Source organism: Dipodomys merriami, unplaced genomic scaffold, assembly GCF_024711535.1.
Source record: "Dipodomys merriami isolate MVZ:Mamm:240054 unplaced genomic scaffold, mDipMer1.0.p SCAF_98, whole genome shotgun sequence".
Taxonomy (NCBI): domain Eukaryota; kingdom Metazoa; phylum Chordata; class Mammalia; order Rodentia; family Heteromyidae; genus Dipodomys; species Dipodomys merriami.
Window position 1 is genome coordinate 1,858,936 of NW_027206601.1, and position 17,617 is coordinate 1,876,552.

The following is a 17,617-nucleotide window of genomic DNA, read 5'->3' on the forward strand; positions in this document are numbered from 1 at the left end:
GTGAGCCACCAGCGCCCGGCTCCTTAGCTTTTTTTTAAGTCAAGACTGGCACTCTACTATTTGAACCACACCTCCACATCCAGCTTTTCACTGGTTAATTGGAGATAAGACACAGACTTTTCTGCCTGAACAGGCTTAGACCTGTGATCCTTAGATCTCAGCCTCCCAAGTAGTTAGGATTACAGGTGTGAGCCACCAGCACACGGGCTGAATGTGTTCTGAAGGTGGCGCCAACTACTTTCCATGAAAAAGACAGTGTCAGAGAGAAAGAGCAAGGCGAAATGGTGACCCCCCCCAAGGCTCATGGGCAGAGCAACCTGTATAGTCCACCAGAGCCTGAGCCAAGGAGGCCCAGGGTAGAGACTCCATGGATGCGGCTGTCTATGTAGGAGAAGAGTTTTCAGTGCAGAAACATGAGAGCAGGCAGATACATGACTAGCCAGGCTTACTGAGCCAAAATTCTCAGAGTGAGAATAACCAGTACTTGGTGTCAACATCAGATGTCAGAGAAAATTGTGTGGGTACCAAGTTGGAGCACCTTTTTTTTTGTTGCTAGCCTGAGCTGTACCTCCATGGAACTTGTTGTCCCAAGGAGTTGATGGTGTCCGTGGAGGGGTGTGAAAGGGCAGCCCTTGCCAGGGCTTATGATTTTCTGAGCAGCATACCAAATGGGAGTCTGACTGGCCACCAAGTCATCCTTTCAATCACACCCAGGACACCTGGTCTGTTGTTCAGTCCTGCAATAAATAAATAATAAACCATTCCACAGGGATTCCAAGGAGAGCCATGGTTTTTGTTTTGTTTTGTTTTGTTTGCCAGTCCTCAAGGCCTGGGCACTGTCCCTGAGCTTCTTTTGTTCAAGGCCAGCACTCTGCACTTGAGCCACAGCACCATTTCCAGCTTTTTCTGTGTATGTGGTACCGAGGAATTGAACCCAGGGCTTCATGCATGCTAGGCGAGCACGCTACCACTAAGCCACATTCCCAGTCTGAGAACATTGTTTTGACATTAGAGATTAATGGTGACTCTAGACTCTGCACACCTAGCCCAGAGGGAGGGCCTTGGCCCTGGACCGGAAGGTGGCTAGGTTTGTAGAAGGAATCATGGGAGCTGGGGAGATGGACCACTCACTCCTGAAGGAATGGAAAAGCCCCCCACCCTTTCATCCAGGCACTGTGGGAGGTCTGTGGGCTTTCACTGCTGGGATTGCTTGTGGAAATCTCTGCGTCCTGGTTTCTTTGCATGTCTGTGTGTCAGAAACAGGAAATCGTTTCCTTTTCCAAGAGACAGCAGTAGGTGGAAAATTGTCACCCTTTGAATCTGGCCTTTGGTTGTCAGCCAGTCGTGGGGAGGTGCCTGAAGATTCAATTGAAAGAGGCAGGTCCATAGTCCATCTGTTTTTATTGATTGATCGATCCTGGCAGGGACTGATACCAGGATGCTAAGACATGGGGAGAAAGCTTCCTAAAGCATTTAATTTAAATATGCCTACTCTTTGAAGGCAATTCTCAGAGCCGTTTCTGGGAGCGACTCCATCACAGAGAGGAGCAAATGGAACAGGACCCACCACCAGCCAACCGTGCATGTTGCTAGGCTACCAGATAAGAAGCCAGGAGATAGAATTTCATGCAAGCCAACAGTTCAAAGAAAAAGGCTTCAAGATGCCCCAACTATTAAGACATTTAAGCAAAATTTACAGAATGCTAACAGTACTCTTAAAACACTGGATCATTAGATAAGGGTTACAAAGTAATAATCATTTCTATATAATTCATCCTCTGACAAATTAACTGATTTGATCATTTCAATATTTACCATTCATTCCAGTGTACTGGTGTGGAATATAATACACACAGAACATTTCTCTTAATAAATGTAACTGACTTGAATTTCTTAATTTTCTATTCTGGTTTAGGAGGCACAATCATTTCCACCAAATGTTGGGAGTTATGAGAATATAATCGTGTATTGTTGAACAGGATTGAATCATAGAAACTAATGTCTTTATTTAATTTTTAATCAGTTCTCGTAGTCATCACACTGTGTCCTCAGTATAGCTCCCAATATTGCTCAGCTTTTCTGTGAGAGTCATGGTGTCAGCTTAAATAGAATTTTCAAGACCCTCAATTGGAGGGTCTTAAATTCCATTCCTTGGTTAGTCCTGGGATGAGCTTGTTGTCTGCAAAATATTCAAGGAAACTAAGAATCCACAGAAATAGAGAGAGAGAAAAGGTCATATCTGGCATTAATGGCTCATACCTGTAACCCTAGCTACCCCAATAACTGAGATCTAAGGATCTCAGTTGGAAACCAGCCTAGGCAGGAAAGTAAGATTCTTTTTTTTTTTGGTCCGGTCGTGGGTCCTGAACTCTGGGCCTGGGCGCTGTCCCTCAACTCTTCAGGTCAAGGCTAGCACTCTACCACTTGAGCCACAGCGCCACTTCTGGATTTTTTCTTATGTGGTGCTGAGGAATCGAACCCAGGGCCTCTGGCATGCAAGGCAAGCGCTCTACCACTGAGCCACCTTCCCAGCCCCGGAAAGTAAGATTCTTATCTCTAATAAACTTCTCAAAAGTAAAAATGGAGTTGTGGCTCAAGTGATAGGGCACTAACCTTAAGCAAAACAGCTCAGGGACAGCACCCAGGCCATGAGTTCAAGCCTCAAGACACACACACACACACACACACACACACACACACACACACACACGATCAGAAACTTAGTTTTTTGTTGTTGTTGTTATTGTTGTTTTGTCAGTCATGGGGCTTGAACTCTGGGCCTGAGCACTGTCTCTCAGCTCTTCAGCTCAAGACTAGTGTTCTCCCACTTGAGCTACAGTGCCCCTTCCAGACACGTAGTTTTATTTAGGAACATTTGCCTACATAAAAATAGATTTGCATATTTTCAAGTTCCCATTAGGAGGTAAGTTGAGCATAAGCTTACTGCATCCTGATAAGATTGACAATCTTTTGAAGATGAAGTTGGATGCTGTATCAGTTACCTGAAGTACCACAGGCATGACACAAGAAACAATAGAAATTTGCTGTCTCGTAGTCCTGGAGAGTAGATGAGCGACCAGGGGACCAGCAGTGTTGGTTTATCTTCAGGCCCCTCTTCTTGGCTTGCATCCCCATCTGTCCCTGTGTGTTGCATGGTCTTTCCTCTGTGTGTGGAGGAGGGGGGAGGATTCTAATTTCTTCTTTTCGGTTGCTTTCCGGTGCTGAGGGAGGAAGCAAGGGACTTTCACATGCTAGGCAAGTGCTCTGCCGCTGAGCTCCTTCATGGCCATTGGTAATTTTCCAAACAGGATTTCCCAATGAAGCCTGGGCTGGTCTAGAACTCACAATCGTAGCTCAGCCTTCTGAGTGCTGTGGATTCCAGGTGTGTACCAGCATACCCAGCAAAACTTTGGCATTTTGTTTTGCTTTTGTTTGTTTTGGGTTTTTTACAGTCCTGGGAATTGAATCCAGGGCTTTATATGCACTAGACAAACCACCAAGCCACACCACCAGCTCCCAATCTCTAATAAGAAGAAAGTTCTTTTTTTCTAGTTATTTATTTTTATTCTTATTTGTGTGTGTGTGCGCACACACTTGCATACACACACACACACACACACACACACACACACACACACACACACACGCAGGCCAGTTCTGAGGTTTGAACTCAGAGCCTCAGTACTATCCCTAAGCTTTATTGCTCAAGTATAGCACTATACCACTTGAACCACAGCTCCACTTCTTATTTGTTTGTTTTATTTTTTAAGTTTATTGGAGATAGAATCTCAGCCTTTCCTGCCAGGGCTGGCTTCAAATCACAGTCCTCAGATCTCAACCTCTTGAGTAACAAGCATTTCAGGTATGCGCCAACAGCACACAGCTCCTGTTTTTATTTTTTAATTATCTTCAAGTAGATGTACGAATCCATTTATGAATACAATGCATTCTCCTTTCATTGTTTTCTCACAGTCCTCCCAACCCAACACCTCCCCTCAATTTTCTTAATTTCCTAAGATATGCATGGGGCAAGGGAAAGGAAGGAATGCAGTCATGATATTCAAATGCAGCAGTGATAGTCACTAGCCACTATGCCGAAAATGAACTACACAACTTGTAAGTGGGGGTAGGAGGGGAAAACTGTGAGGGAATGAGGGGTGACACTCTTCAAAAACAAATGTACTCATTATCTGTAATCCATTGGCATATCACTTTTACAATAACAATAAATATGTATTTATATATGTGTGTGTGTGTGTGTGTGTGTGTGTGTGTGTGTGTGTGTGTGTGTGTGTGTGTGTGTGTGTGTGTGTGTGTAATATTCAATCCATGTCCTATACAATAGCAGATGGGTACCAGTCTCACAGAATTTGATCCACCCTAATAACTTCAACTTACTAACCTCCACCTTCTCATTCATTCAGTCCACAATTCTGGCCTCATGCAGCACACACACACACACACACAGCAGCAGCAGCAGAGAGACACAGAATAAAGCTGCTTCCAGAGAACTGAGGAGGGAGAAATTGCCACCAAGCCCTTTCACTGGAAGTTTCTACTGTTTCTCACATTTGTGTTCTGCGTCTCTCTCCACACTGCCTACTCTTTCTAGCATCTTGCTGTTGCATCATTGGCCCTGCCCCACCCCTGGCAGTAATTCCAGGTAGATAGCTGCTATCTGTCCCAGTTTGTTCTCCTCTCAGACTATTTGTCTGTTCTATGGCTCTACTTGGAAGCCAGATGGTCCTACACTGTTTCAGAGGAAAACGTTAAGTTCCTGATGGCTCATGCCTATAATCCTAGCTATTCCCAAGGATGAGATTTGAGGATCAAGGTTCAAAACTAGCCTGGATATAAAAGTTTATGAGGTAACCCCTCTGTACAGTATTTTCACTATAAAAAAAATTTTTTTAAGTTTATGAGGGACTAGGAATGTGACTTAGTGGTAGAGTGCTTGCCTAGCACGCATGAAGCCCTGGGTTCGATTCCTCAGTACCACATAAACAGAAAAAGCCGGAAGTGGTACTGTGGCTCAAGTAGTAGAGCACTTTCCTTGAGCAAAAAGAATCTCAGGGATTGTGCCCCGGTCCAGAGTTCAAGTCCCAGGACTGGCAAAAAACAAACAAGTGGAGCTATTATTGCTCAAGTGGTAGAGTACCAGCCTTAAGTGAAAAAGTTAAGCAGGAGTGTGAGGCCCTGAGTTTAAGCCCCAGTGCCTGCACCAAGAAAAGAAATAGGAAAACATTAAAATTTTAACTAAAGCATCCACAGGGTGGAGGGAGGGAGGGAGAGAGCGGGAAGGGGGGGAGAAAGAGAGAGGGAGGGAGGGAGGGAGGGAAAGAGAGTGAGAGAGAGAGAGAAAGAAAGAAAGAAAGAGAGAGACAGAGAGAGCGCAGAATCTTACTGGTGACAGGCCTCATGGAAGAGCAATCAGACACCTACAACCTCCAGGGAAGAGAGGATGACATTTGTGACTTCGTCCTCTGAACTGGTCAGTTTCCCCAGAGGAAATTTCCCAGTCTTTGCCTGGAGGGCTAGAACATTCTAGAAGCTAAGTAGGAAAAAACAGTCTGTCTCAATCTCCCACACAAACTCTCATTTGCCTTCTTCCTCCAACAGATCTCATGTAGGAAGGATCAGAAACTCAGGCAAGATGAGAAGTCCCAGTGCTTACCCCACTGCCCACCCACAGGATCCTCCTCCTTTTAGGACCCTGGGCCTCTCTGGTCCCACAGTCCCTCTCTGTTTCTCACCCAGATCTCTGGGTCTCACTGTCCTCTGCTTTGTGAAATCCACCCACTTTTCACCTCCCCCAAACTTGCTAACATCTCCCCTGTTTCCCCTTACATTCTGTTTCCTTTTATGATACTTCTCTGTGAGTCTCGTGCTTTAGTGACTATTTCCCTACTTCATTTAACTCCAAGTTCTGTGTTCAAGAACCATCTGATGGTTCAGATGGTTCAGACCATCTGTAGCTATTTCCCTGCCTCATGTTGCAATCATGTCCTCAGGCCCCCTCAGCCCTAAATGAAACAGGAGGTGTGGCATTGGGACACTCCGGTCCTCACACCATAAAGCCCAACCAGAGCTATTAACTCGTCTGTTTGAACCTCAAAGCCAAGCAATGGCTCTCTCAGTTGTTTGATATTCTGAACAGCCACCATGTAGGACTCTGGACCTATCAGATTTTCCAGGGAGGTGAGGGTGTTGTTAATTAGGCCCGGAGGAAAGGGACAGGAAAATAGTGCCAGTGAGTCAGGATTGGCTGTTCCTCAATGTCCCTGCTGTACCAGGGACTTGCCCTCAGGTGTCAGGGTTTCTGCTCATTCAAAAGGCTAACACTGAGTGTCTAAGGATGTGACAATAGGCATCCAGGACAAACCTTTAGACATTGGACCTTCAATGAAGCTCACAGTGGTTACATTCAGTTCAGAAAACACTTAGCTCTCAAGTCTGAGGCAGGGCAAAAGGGCCAAGTCAGGGTGCCATCTGACTTTTCTCTCCAACCAGTGCCCTCACCAGGGACCACACAGTAGCTGTGACCTCAGCGGACATACTCCTCAGACAGAAGCTCCCAGGAACATCCCAGGGGACAATGGAGGAAACATCCCCCGGTGACCTTCCTCTCTGCCAAGTCCTAGATGGTATCAGGCATGGGAGGGACTTTCTGGACGCCATCCTTTAACCTTAGGGAAAAGCACACACAGTACAGTCCCATGGGCAGGCAGAGGAAATCCTGACAGACATAGTTTGCTGTGTTTTTATAGCTCCTGCATCTATTTGGAACTCTAATGTCCAAGAGCAGGCCAAGTAGTCACTACAATTGACAAGTACACTTCATTCCAGAACAGCCCTAAAGAAAAAGCCAACCATTTCTGAAAGCCACTGAGTAGCTAGGATTATAGGCATTTACCATTAGCACTTGACCAAGATAGTTCATATAAAAAATATGCATGACTATTATTGAATTCCTCTGTAGTATTCGTCCCTGTCACTACATTCCCGCCACATTGATTCTACCATCTAGATTGTTTCAAAGGTTCCCACTTTCTCTCCCTCCATGTTTCTACATTTGCCTCTTATTCACACAAGCCCCAATCCTATGATAGTCCAATAATGGTCCACCATTGGAAGGAGGACATGAGGACAAAGGCCCTTTTAGATATTGCTGCTGGGATGTGAATCAGAATAGTCTTTATGGAGGACAGTTTACCAATACTGGAAATGCATGTCACTTTGACTTATCAATTTCACTTGAAGAAATTGACCTCCTAATATTCTTGAAAATTCGCAACAGTACTTGCAACAGCAAAAGCTTGAGAACAAACTAAATGACAAGGAGTAGAACACCAATGAAACAAAATGAGGTCCACTGGATATGTGTGTTCTCCTGATGCCAATTCAAGAATATGATATGAATGTAATAACTCCCAGATTATAGTGCTTTCCACCTCTCCCCTGAGCTTCAGATTCAGATATGTACCCCAAGCTCCCCAAATTTCACATGGCTAGACCTGTACTCATGTGGAAAGAAGTCAGGAAGACTTCACAGTGAGAAGTTCCTGAGATTGTGTGAATAAGTTCCTGGGGATTGTGTGAATAAGAGGCAAATGTAAACCGGGCGCGGGTGGCTCACACCTGTAATCCTAGCTTCTGAGGATCACTGTTCAAAGCCAGCCCAGGCATGACAGTCTATGAGACTCTTATCTCCAAAAAACCACTAGAAAACCAGAAGTGGTGCTGTGGTTCAAGTGGTAGAGTGCTCGCCTTGAGCTGAAGAGCAGAGGGACAGTACCCAAGCCCAGAGTTCAAGCCCCAGGACCGACAAAAAAAAAAAAAAAAAAGAGGCCCCACTTTTGGGCATTTACCCAAATGTTTACAAACAAGACCACACTAAAGCTACCAGCACAACAATGTTTATTGTAGCATTATTTACCATAGCTAAGATATGGAACCAACCCAGATGTCCCTCAGTAGATGAATGGATCAAGAAAATGTGGTATATATACACAATGGAATTCTATGCCTCCATCAGAAAGAATGACATTGCCCCATTTGTTAGGAAATGGAAAAACTTGGAAAAAATTATATTAAGTGAAGTAAGCCAGGCCCAAAGAAACATAGGTCCCATGGTTTCCCTTATTTGCAATATCTAGTATATGTATGAGTCAAGCGGAAAAGGTCAGATAATGTGATGTCAGGAAAATGAACCCTTAGATGTGTATTTTAATGTTTTTTCTTTCATGCATGTGTTTCTAATGCATTTATAAGATTATCTCTTTGTTGCTTTGTATGTCCCTCCCCCACAGTATAACCCCTGCTTTCACTATATTTGATGTCAGTATAACTTGTGGAGGAGATGGGGAAAAAACAGTTGTTTAAGGATACAGGTGGACCTGTTGCAACAATGAGAAGTACAAGTTGTCATGTCCAAAACGAGCTTTACAACGTCGGTGGGGGGGGGGGGGGAAGGGGGGGGAAGGAGAAGGATTGGGATTGGGGGGGAGGGGGGAGGCTGGGAAGGGATGTGAAGGGTAAACAAAGGAGGAGGCTGCAATGCTTGGTAAGAAATGTACGCATTATCCTGCCCATGTAACTCCTCTGTACAGTATGTTCACAAATAAAATAAAATTAAATTTTTTTAAAAAAAGAGGCAAAATGTAGAAACATGGAGGGAAAGAAAGTGGGAACCTTTGAAAACAACCTAGATGGTAGAATCAATGTGGCGGGAATGTAGTAATAGGGAGGAATACTACAGAGGAATTCAGTAATATTCATGCACATTTTTTATATGAACTATCTTGGTCAGGTGCTAATGGTAAATGCCTATAATCCTAGCAAGTTAGGAGGCTGAGATCTGAGGATCCTGGTTCATAGCCAATTGGGGCAGAAAAGTCCAAAACACTCTTATCTCCAATTAACCAGCAGAAAGCCAGAAGCAGAAGTATGGTTTAAGAGGCTTGTAGAGTACCATTCTTGAGCAAAAGCGCTCAGGGACAGCACTCAGATCCTGAATTCAAATCCCAGTTCCAGCACACACACACACACAAAATAATAATAATTAATTCAAAGACCCCAATAGAATATATCATGAAAAGTGAGGCAACTGTCTCATGCCCCAAGGGGGTCTCTGAGAAATCATGAAACACAGCTCTGTACATCAGGAGAACACACATATCCAGTGGACCTCATTTTGTTTCATTGGTGTTCTACTCCTTGTCATTTAGTTTGTTCTCAAGCTTTTGCTGTTGCAAGTACTGTTGTGAATTTTCAAGAATATCAGGAGGTCAATTTCTTCAAGTGAAATTGATAAGTCAAAGTGACATGCATTTCCAGTATTGGTAAACTGTCCTCCATAAAGACTATTCCGATTCACATCCCAGCAGCAATATCTAAAAGGGCCTTTGTCCTCATGTCCTCCTTCCAATGGTGGACCATTACTGAACCATCATTTGAATTTTGTTTTGTCAGTCATGGGGCTTGAACTCAGGCCCTGGGCACTGTCCCTAAGCTCTTTTGCTCAAGGCTAGTGCTCTACCACTTTGAGCCACAATGCCACTTCTGGTTTTCTGGTGGTTCATTAGAGATGAGTCTCACATAAAAAAATAAAATAAAAAATAAAAAAAGAGTCTCACATACTTTCTTACTTGGGCTAGCCTTAAACCATGATCCTCAGATCTCAGCCTCCTGAGTAGCTAGGAATACAGACATGAGCCCACTGGCCATCATCTGGATTTTTACCAACCTAGTCAGTGAAAAATGATGGCCACTTCATATAGTATAATACATGTGTATGTATGTATGTATATATGCATATATCAAAAGATATTTTTACGCCGGGCGCTGGTGGCTCCCGCCTGTAATCCTAGCTACTCAGGAGACTGAGATCTGAGGATCGAGGTTCAAAGCCAGCCCAGGCAGGAGAGACCGTGAGATTCCTATCTCCAATAAACCACCAGAGCACTCGCCTTGAGCTGAAGAGCTGAGGGACAGCGCCCAGGCCCAGAGTTCAAGCCCCCACGACCGACAAAAAAAAAAAAAAGATATTTTTACGTAGGTCAATTACTTTCATATGCATCAAAGTCAGTTCAATGACAAGAAAAAAGTGACAAACCAGAACCACTTCTGCTTCTGCCTTGGTCAGTGTGGTGGATAAATGTACCATCTTCTTAGTAAAAAAAGGAGAACATTTCTTGATAGAGATCTGAGGGACTTAAGAAGAGGAAATTTTAATAATCCAGGCAAGAGACTACAGTGATCTAAACTGTCCCAGTAGTGGAGGAAACAAATGAAGGGCTAGGGTTCTGGGAAGAGTTGACTTTGAGGCCTGCATGGCTGTGGGACGTGGGAGAAGGAGTGACATATGATTCTCAGATTCACATGAGAGACGAATGAAAGATGGGCCCACTTCTTGAGAAGAGACACAAAAGGAAATACAGGTATTGAAGAGGAAAAAAAGAATAGGAGATCAGGATATGTGTTGTAGTCAACATGTAGCTATAAGAACAAGAACCAGGGGCTGGGAAGGCAGCTCAATGGTAGAGCGCTAGCCTTGAGCTGAAGAGCTGAGGGACAGCACCCAGGCCCAGAGTTTAGGCCCCACAACCCCCACCCCCTTCACACACACACACATACACACACAAAGCACAAGAACCATTGTTATCTTTGGAAGAGAGATTTAAAAGGGGGACAAAGGAGGGAGAAAGCAAGTGAAAGAAGAGATAAATAGTTTTCAGGCTATAATCCCTGAAAGCTGGAAAACCAAACAAGATGAGCCCTTTGCTGTATCCAACCTTCTGACTTAGGAGAATTTCCAGGCTGTAGCACAGGAAGGGAGAATAGAAGAGATGTTGCTGAGACACCCAGGGGCTAGAGTTTTCCAAGAGATAAGACAAGATAAGAGAAAAAATACAAGATGAGATAGATATAAGCTGCCGCAATAGCCAAGAAATGGAAACAGTCCAGATGCCCCACAGTAAGTGAGTGGATCCAAAATCTGAGGTGCCTATACACAATGGAATTTTACACAACCATTAGAAAGAATAAAATAATGTCATTTGCAGGGAAATGGATGGAACTAGAACAAATCATGTTAAATGAGGTAAGCCAAGCTCAGAGATACAAATGGCACACGTTCTCTCTGATATGCAGAAATTAGATCTAAAAGACACTGGGATTCTAGATATAGTGAAACCAAAAGAGGATAGTCTTAAGAGAGAAACAAAAAAGTTCATTGTCTATATGCCTCTTCATATATATACATATATATATATATAAACAAACTCCAAGATATGGAAATTGCATTTCAGAGACTCCTGTGATAGATGAAAATACACAAAGTAACAGTATTACATTATATATTTTTATATTATATAATTGTATAATCTATTATATAATGTATTATATACATATATTATATAATATGTTATATTGGCTTTTTTTTTTTTTTTGGTCAGTCATGGGGCTTGAACTCTGGGCCTGAGCGTTGTCCCTGCATGCTTCAGCTCAAGGCAAGTGCTCTACCACTTGAGCCACAGCGCCACTTCTGGTTTTCTAGTGGTTTATTGGAGATAAGAGTCTCACAGACTTTCCTGCCCCAGCTGGCTTTGAACCGTGATCCTCAGATCTCAGCCTCCTGAGTAGCTAGGATTAAAGGCATGAGCCACCGGCACCCAGGTCTATATATTGGCTTTTTAAATGCTTCCTACTCTCCAATAAACCTTTCCCAGTCTCTTATTAACCTTTCCCACACTCTTACCAACAGTTCATATGCTCCTAAACACTTTTTACACTCTTAAACCAACATAATTTTAACAACATATACAATTCTATATGAGTACTCACCAGTGAATAACTTGAATTATGAACAACTTGAATAATGAAGATCATGAATTATGTAGCTGAGCAGTACTGATGGCAATGAAGGTGAATACAATAAGATAATGAACTGCAAAGTCAGGAAGAGCTCTTCTGAAGGCATCACTTCCCCATATGCTTCATCAGGCAGTTCAGTCTCTCCGCCTGGGCCGTAACTTCTACTAAAGGTGTGGGCATAACTGATCTCTTCATCCGAGTGATGAACACAGTTAAGGGGAGTTGCTGGCTGCTGCAGGATCGGGGGCTCCTGACGGGTCAGGGGATTGATGAAGGAGAAGGCAAAAGGCACAATTCTGTTTATTTTAGCAAAAGCCTCAGCTAAATATCCTTTCTATATTTGTCAAATGCTTGCAGCACATTGTTCTAGAACCCACTGTACCAACAAGTGCAGACAGTACACATCCTTCCTCATTTTATTTCAAACAATCTTTATCTACCATACTCTCTCAGATAAGCCCTCAGGCCTAGAAGCAGAGAGGAACACTTCCTCAAACAAAAGGGCAAGTGCTTGCAGCCCAAGGGTTGGAGTCAGTGGCCATGGAGCCTTTGCTCACACATTGCCAGCTCCTGGCACCTTAGGGTCTGTAACAGCTGGCGCTGCTTTTTCTTCTGAGTGAGAAGGTTTTTATAAGCTGACATGCCACTCTCGATTGTATTTATGAAGTGCAACAAACAAGGAGTACATGAACAACATGCTTTCTTTGGCCATTCTATGGTGGCAAGACGACCAAGTGTTAGGCCAATCTCCTCTTCTTACCCATAGTTCCTTTGTTCCTCATCCTCTTTTTCACCTACTAACTAAGTCTCATCCATGCTAAAAACTTGTTCAAGCTTGTAGCTCCCTTTCTCAATGATGAATTAGATATATTTTTTAAAATGATGCAATACCGTTAAGCCACAATAAGTGATCTGCAATAAGCAAGGGATGATTTACCAATATAGTAAATTAATTTTTTAAACATACAAACTGCCCAGAAAACACTGTGAAGATCTGTAGAGCCCACCTTGAGTAGTTCCCTCCTGGAGTCTGCAGCTAAAAGTGATCACCACATGCATGATCAGAAAAGATTACAGCCAGCGTGCCCATCACCAGGGTAACACAGAACTGGTACCATGCCTGTGCCCACAAGTCAAATTGGAAGACCTCTTAATTCATCTTATTGAGTCAAGTGCCCATAATGGTCTAACTGCAGTAATGAGGAGTAATGAACCATAGAATACACAATGTGTTAAGGACTAGCCTTTAAACATCAGTCTCTATGACTGCCTCTAAGAACGAGCCTCATTAATATCTATATGAATTCAATTGGGTGCCAATGGTTTATGTCTGTACTCTAACCACCTAGGATGCTAAGACCCAGAAGATCTCAGTTCATGAGACTTCATCTCCAAACAATATGAGGCTGGCTAAAATCATGGACATTGGGGTCAGATAAAGCCAAGTTGTTCAATGGTTCTCCACCATGAACTGCTCTGTGATCTTCGGGATGCTACCTGACTAAGCCAAGGCCTCAGTTTCCTCTTCTTCAAAACAACAGGAAAAAAAAATCACATCCACCTCAGAGTATATGGGATTACAGGATGTTAGGCTCTTAGGGACGGCTCCTGGAAGGCAGTAAACACTCTGGAAGACCTTGCTATTGTCTTCTCCAGGAAGCCAGGGTCCCATGTTCCTCCTTTGGTAGCTTTGTTGTCAGGAAAACTTTTCATTTGTGGCTAGAAGAGTGAGTTCTGCCAAGATCAAGTTCCCACGCCCAGTTCCACCACATACACATACACACACACACACACACGCACACACACACACACACACACACACGCACACACACACACGTCTCCCCTTCTCTTCCGGTCTTTGCCTTAACTTGGCCCCTTTCCTTCGTTGCCCCTTTTCCTCCATGTAGGGGAGCTTCTGTGAAAGCTATCTCCTCAACTTCTCTCTTGGTGTCTCTCCAACTCCAGCAACTGAAGAATGTGCATTTGAGAGGAGCAGAAAGGAATACGAGGAAGTCCTGAACTCAACATTTCCTCAGCTACCTAGCATTTCCATCCATCCCTGACTCCTGAGCCCCTTCCAGAGTATCTGCTCACCAAGTGGCATCACCTAAAGTGGATTCAGGTAGTAACTGGGGTTGAAGGAACCCTAGCCCCACTGAACTTGTGTCTCCCAACGCAGCAGGTGCTTAGATCTCAGAAGCAATTCACTACTGTCCACTTTAGTCTTCACCTATATGTTCTATTTTATTCATTTTCCATTCTTTTTTAGAAAAATGTTATGGATGGCAATCTTCTTGAAGCTCCTCAAATTGACCTTCATTGGTTAAGAGGTGCATATGTCCTCCACAGGCCACCAGAAATAGTGGACAGCTCACTCTCAGGTTCAGGGTCCCTGAAAGGGATTCAATATTCCTGGACTTCATTTCCAGCTTCTCTTGCAGCTAGAGTTGGTCATGTGACACAAGCTTGCCAACTCATGTAGGAAGGAGCCCTGAGGAAATCTAGCCTTCTGGAGGAAAAGGTAGGAACCTAAGAAGAAAATGCTGGGAGAGAGCGAGGGAAGGGGTGATATTGTCCAAAAACAAATGTACTCTTTACCTGTCTTATGTAACTGTAACCCCTCTGTACATCACCTTTATAATAATTTTTTTTAATTTACTCAACCTCAAAAAAAAAAAAAGAAATTCTTTTGCTCAGCACTCACCATTTTTTGGCTTCGTACGTGGATGGAGACAGAATGCTTCCGGTGCTACAGTGGGATTGGCTAGTATTTCTCATATTTCCTGGTGGCCCTCCTAGATTGCCACCCAATCTTCACCATCATGAATCAAAGTGATTTAGAATTCTAGGGAGTATCTGGTCTGCACCTGCCATCTAGAACGTTATCTAGACTAACTCAACAGTGCTTGGAATTGTCCAGAGGATGTTTTCCAATTTAGGGTTACATAGGAGGAGCTGTTATCTTATTCTAGAAGTAAATATTGAAGAAGCTTCCAAGGTTTTTTTTTCCTTATGGTTATCATTCTTTCCAACCTTTCTATTCATCTTTGGTGATTTGAAATAGATTTATTTTATTAATGAAATCTTATTCTTCTCCATTTCATTATTTTTCTTTTAACATTAACTTATTTTTGACTCCCGTTCTTTTGGGGAAGTTTATTTACTATTTTTACTAGCCTTTTGTGTTGAATGTCTTCTTAATTTTATTTTAGTCTTTCATAGCTCCCCCTGACCAAAAAAAAATGCATCTAAGGTTATACCCTGAAGTGTAGACCTCATGGAGGATTTTCAGGAAAATTCTCCCAAGCAGTAACCCCAGTATTTCCTTAGTTTAGCTCACTGGGTTTGACAATCATAGTCAATAAGTGGAAGATTATCTAAGTGGTTTGTACTGACTTTCATTTAAGTCATACATCCCTATGTCTGTCATGTGTATATAAATACATCTCAATGTAATTTGATGTATGGAAGGTGCTTTTACAATTATTCAATTTGTACACAGTTTGTGATTTCCATTTTTTTCTTCCTCTTCAATCCAAAATTATATCAAAGTTTTTACTGCAACCTCTAAGTTTAAAAAAATTATTTTATAGGGTGCCAGTGGCTCATAATTATAATCCTGACCAGGAGGCTGAGATCTGAGGATCAAAGTTTGAAGCCAACTCAAGCAAGAAAGTCTGTAAGACTTCACTTCCCATTTTGGTGATACTATGGTTTGAACTCAGGGCCTTGGGCTTGCTAGAGAGGCACCCAACCATTTGAGTCATACCTCCTGTTCAAACTTTTATCTTTAATTAGCCACTAAAATGCCAGAAGTAGAGCTGTGCCTCAAGTGGCAGAGTACCAACCTTGAGCACAAAAAGTTCCCAAGTCCTGAGTTCAAGCCCCAGGACCCACACCAAAAAAATAAATAAATAAATTTCATTTACCTTCTAGTCCAAGAAGGTAGCCATTTAGTTTTTATCAATTCCTCACAGGTATTCAAAAAGTATAAATATTTCTCTACAGGAAAGTAAGTAGGCAGAAGGATATATAGATACATAGATAGATGGTATCTGAAGTGTTAAAGCCCATGTGTTAGATAGAGTCTTGTACCCTGACCTTTGACCCTATAGAGAGGTGCTGGACTCTTTAGGAGTTGGGACCGGGTAGAAGGAAGTTATACCATTGGGTCATGCCCTTGAAGGAGGTATTACAGCCCTGCCCCTGCCTCTCTCTCCCCTCATCCATCCCTCTAGGCCACCATGAGATAAAAAGCCCCCATCCCACAATATTGTACTATGCTGGTATAGGAAAAAAATAACTGTGGCTGACAATATGAGTCAACCAAACCTTTCCTCTTTGTCAATTGATTATCTCAGAAAATTTGTCACAGTGATGGAGGATGGATGGATGGATGTATAGATGATAGATAGATAGATAGATAGATAGATAGATAGATAGATAGATAGATAGATAGATAGATAGATAGATAGATAGATAGATAGATAGTTTATACTGTTTTAACTGTTATTCATGCTTGTTAATCTGTACATCCCTGCTTTTAGGAATGTATAAAGTTGATCTCCTGATTTCTGGGAAAGATTTGCTCAAATCTTCCACAATGATTCTAAACTAGTTGATTTCTCTTTACAGCTAGGACAATTCAGCTTTGCATCTTTTGAAACATCAATGTTCCACGCAGTTGTTCTCTATATATTCAAATCTCATTCATCATCTAAAGCCTGGCTGGAACACCACTTCCTCTGGGGCTTAAGGACACAGAATAGAACCTAATCCAGCCCTCTCCTCTTCACCATCTGTGGACCCCAATTCTCATCACCAAGTGTCCAAAAGGGAATCCTTGAGAACAGAGATGCCATTCCAGACACTGTTTGATTAGAGACAGGTAACTAAAAGAACATCTTCTCTTTGGAAACCTTTTGATACCTAACATTTATTTGGTGTTGGTCTATTGACTGGGAACTCAATGCTCCAATTATAAAATTACAGTAGTGTTCCATTTGCAGAGCAAATGCCCATGACAAAGCAGCTTCTATGAATGTGCTGTACTATGCGCATGGCGCACAAGCACATTGCAGCAATGACACTGCACTGTTGAGTCCTGTTGTGATTGTACCCCACCAGAAATCAGTGCAGCTGTGGAACACAGGCCCTTTCACAGCCTGCTAGGATGAAGCACTTGGAAAGAAAACACGGAGCATGGATGCTCCCACTGAAAATACAGCTTTCTCTACAGTGGGGGCCATTCAACATTCACTAGTATTTGATTGGAGGCAAATCCATGAAGGAGTTTCTGGGCAGAGGTGGAGGGTAAGTTAGAGATGAGTGCGTAGGAGCACAGGAATACAACGCAGTCCTGGGTGGAAGAAGCTTGAATGCAAGTAAGTTTACAAATGCATGTAAAGCTCTTAGCTGGGCCTCTGTCTAGACAGATGGGCTCAGTAGATTTCAGCAGAAATATCCTGAGGAGTATGATAGAGCACTACTCAAGACCTGAATTTAAACTCTAGCAAGATAGATAATGATGATGATGTGGTGATGATGATGATGATGATGATGATGATGATGGAGTATAGATAGATATATAGAGAGATAATGACTTGATAGATAGATACATACATACATAGATGATAGATAATGGTAGATAGATGCTTGGATAGACAGATGAGAGGGGGGGACAGATGGGAGAATATCCTAGAATAGGGAGTTATTTCACTGATTGAAGGACCCAAAGTCAGCC

General features: G+C 42.8%; 1 long non-coding RNA gene across 1 annotated transcript; it reads right to left on the bottom strand.

Moving 5' to 3' along the window:
- Positions 1-1,460: 1,460 nt before the first annotated feature.
- LOC138822077 (uncharacterized) lies at positions 1,461-12,309 on the bottom strand. Its single transcript, XR_011370309.1, has 3 exons — positions 11,845-12,309; positions 3,003-3,221; positions 1,461-2,179 (listed from the first exon to the last, which is right to left on the bottom strand). It is a non-coding gene; the product is annotated as an uncharacterized lncRNA (long non-coding RNA).
- Positions 12,310-17,617: the final 5,308 nt, after the last annotated feature.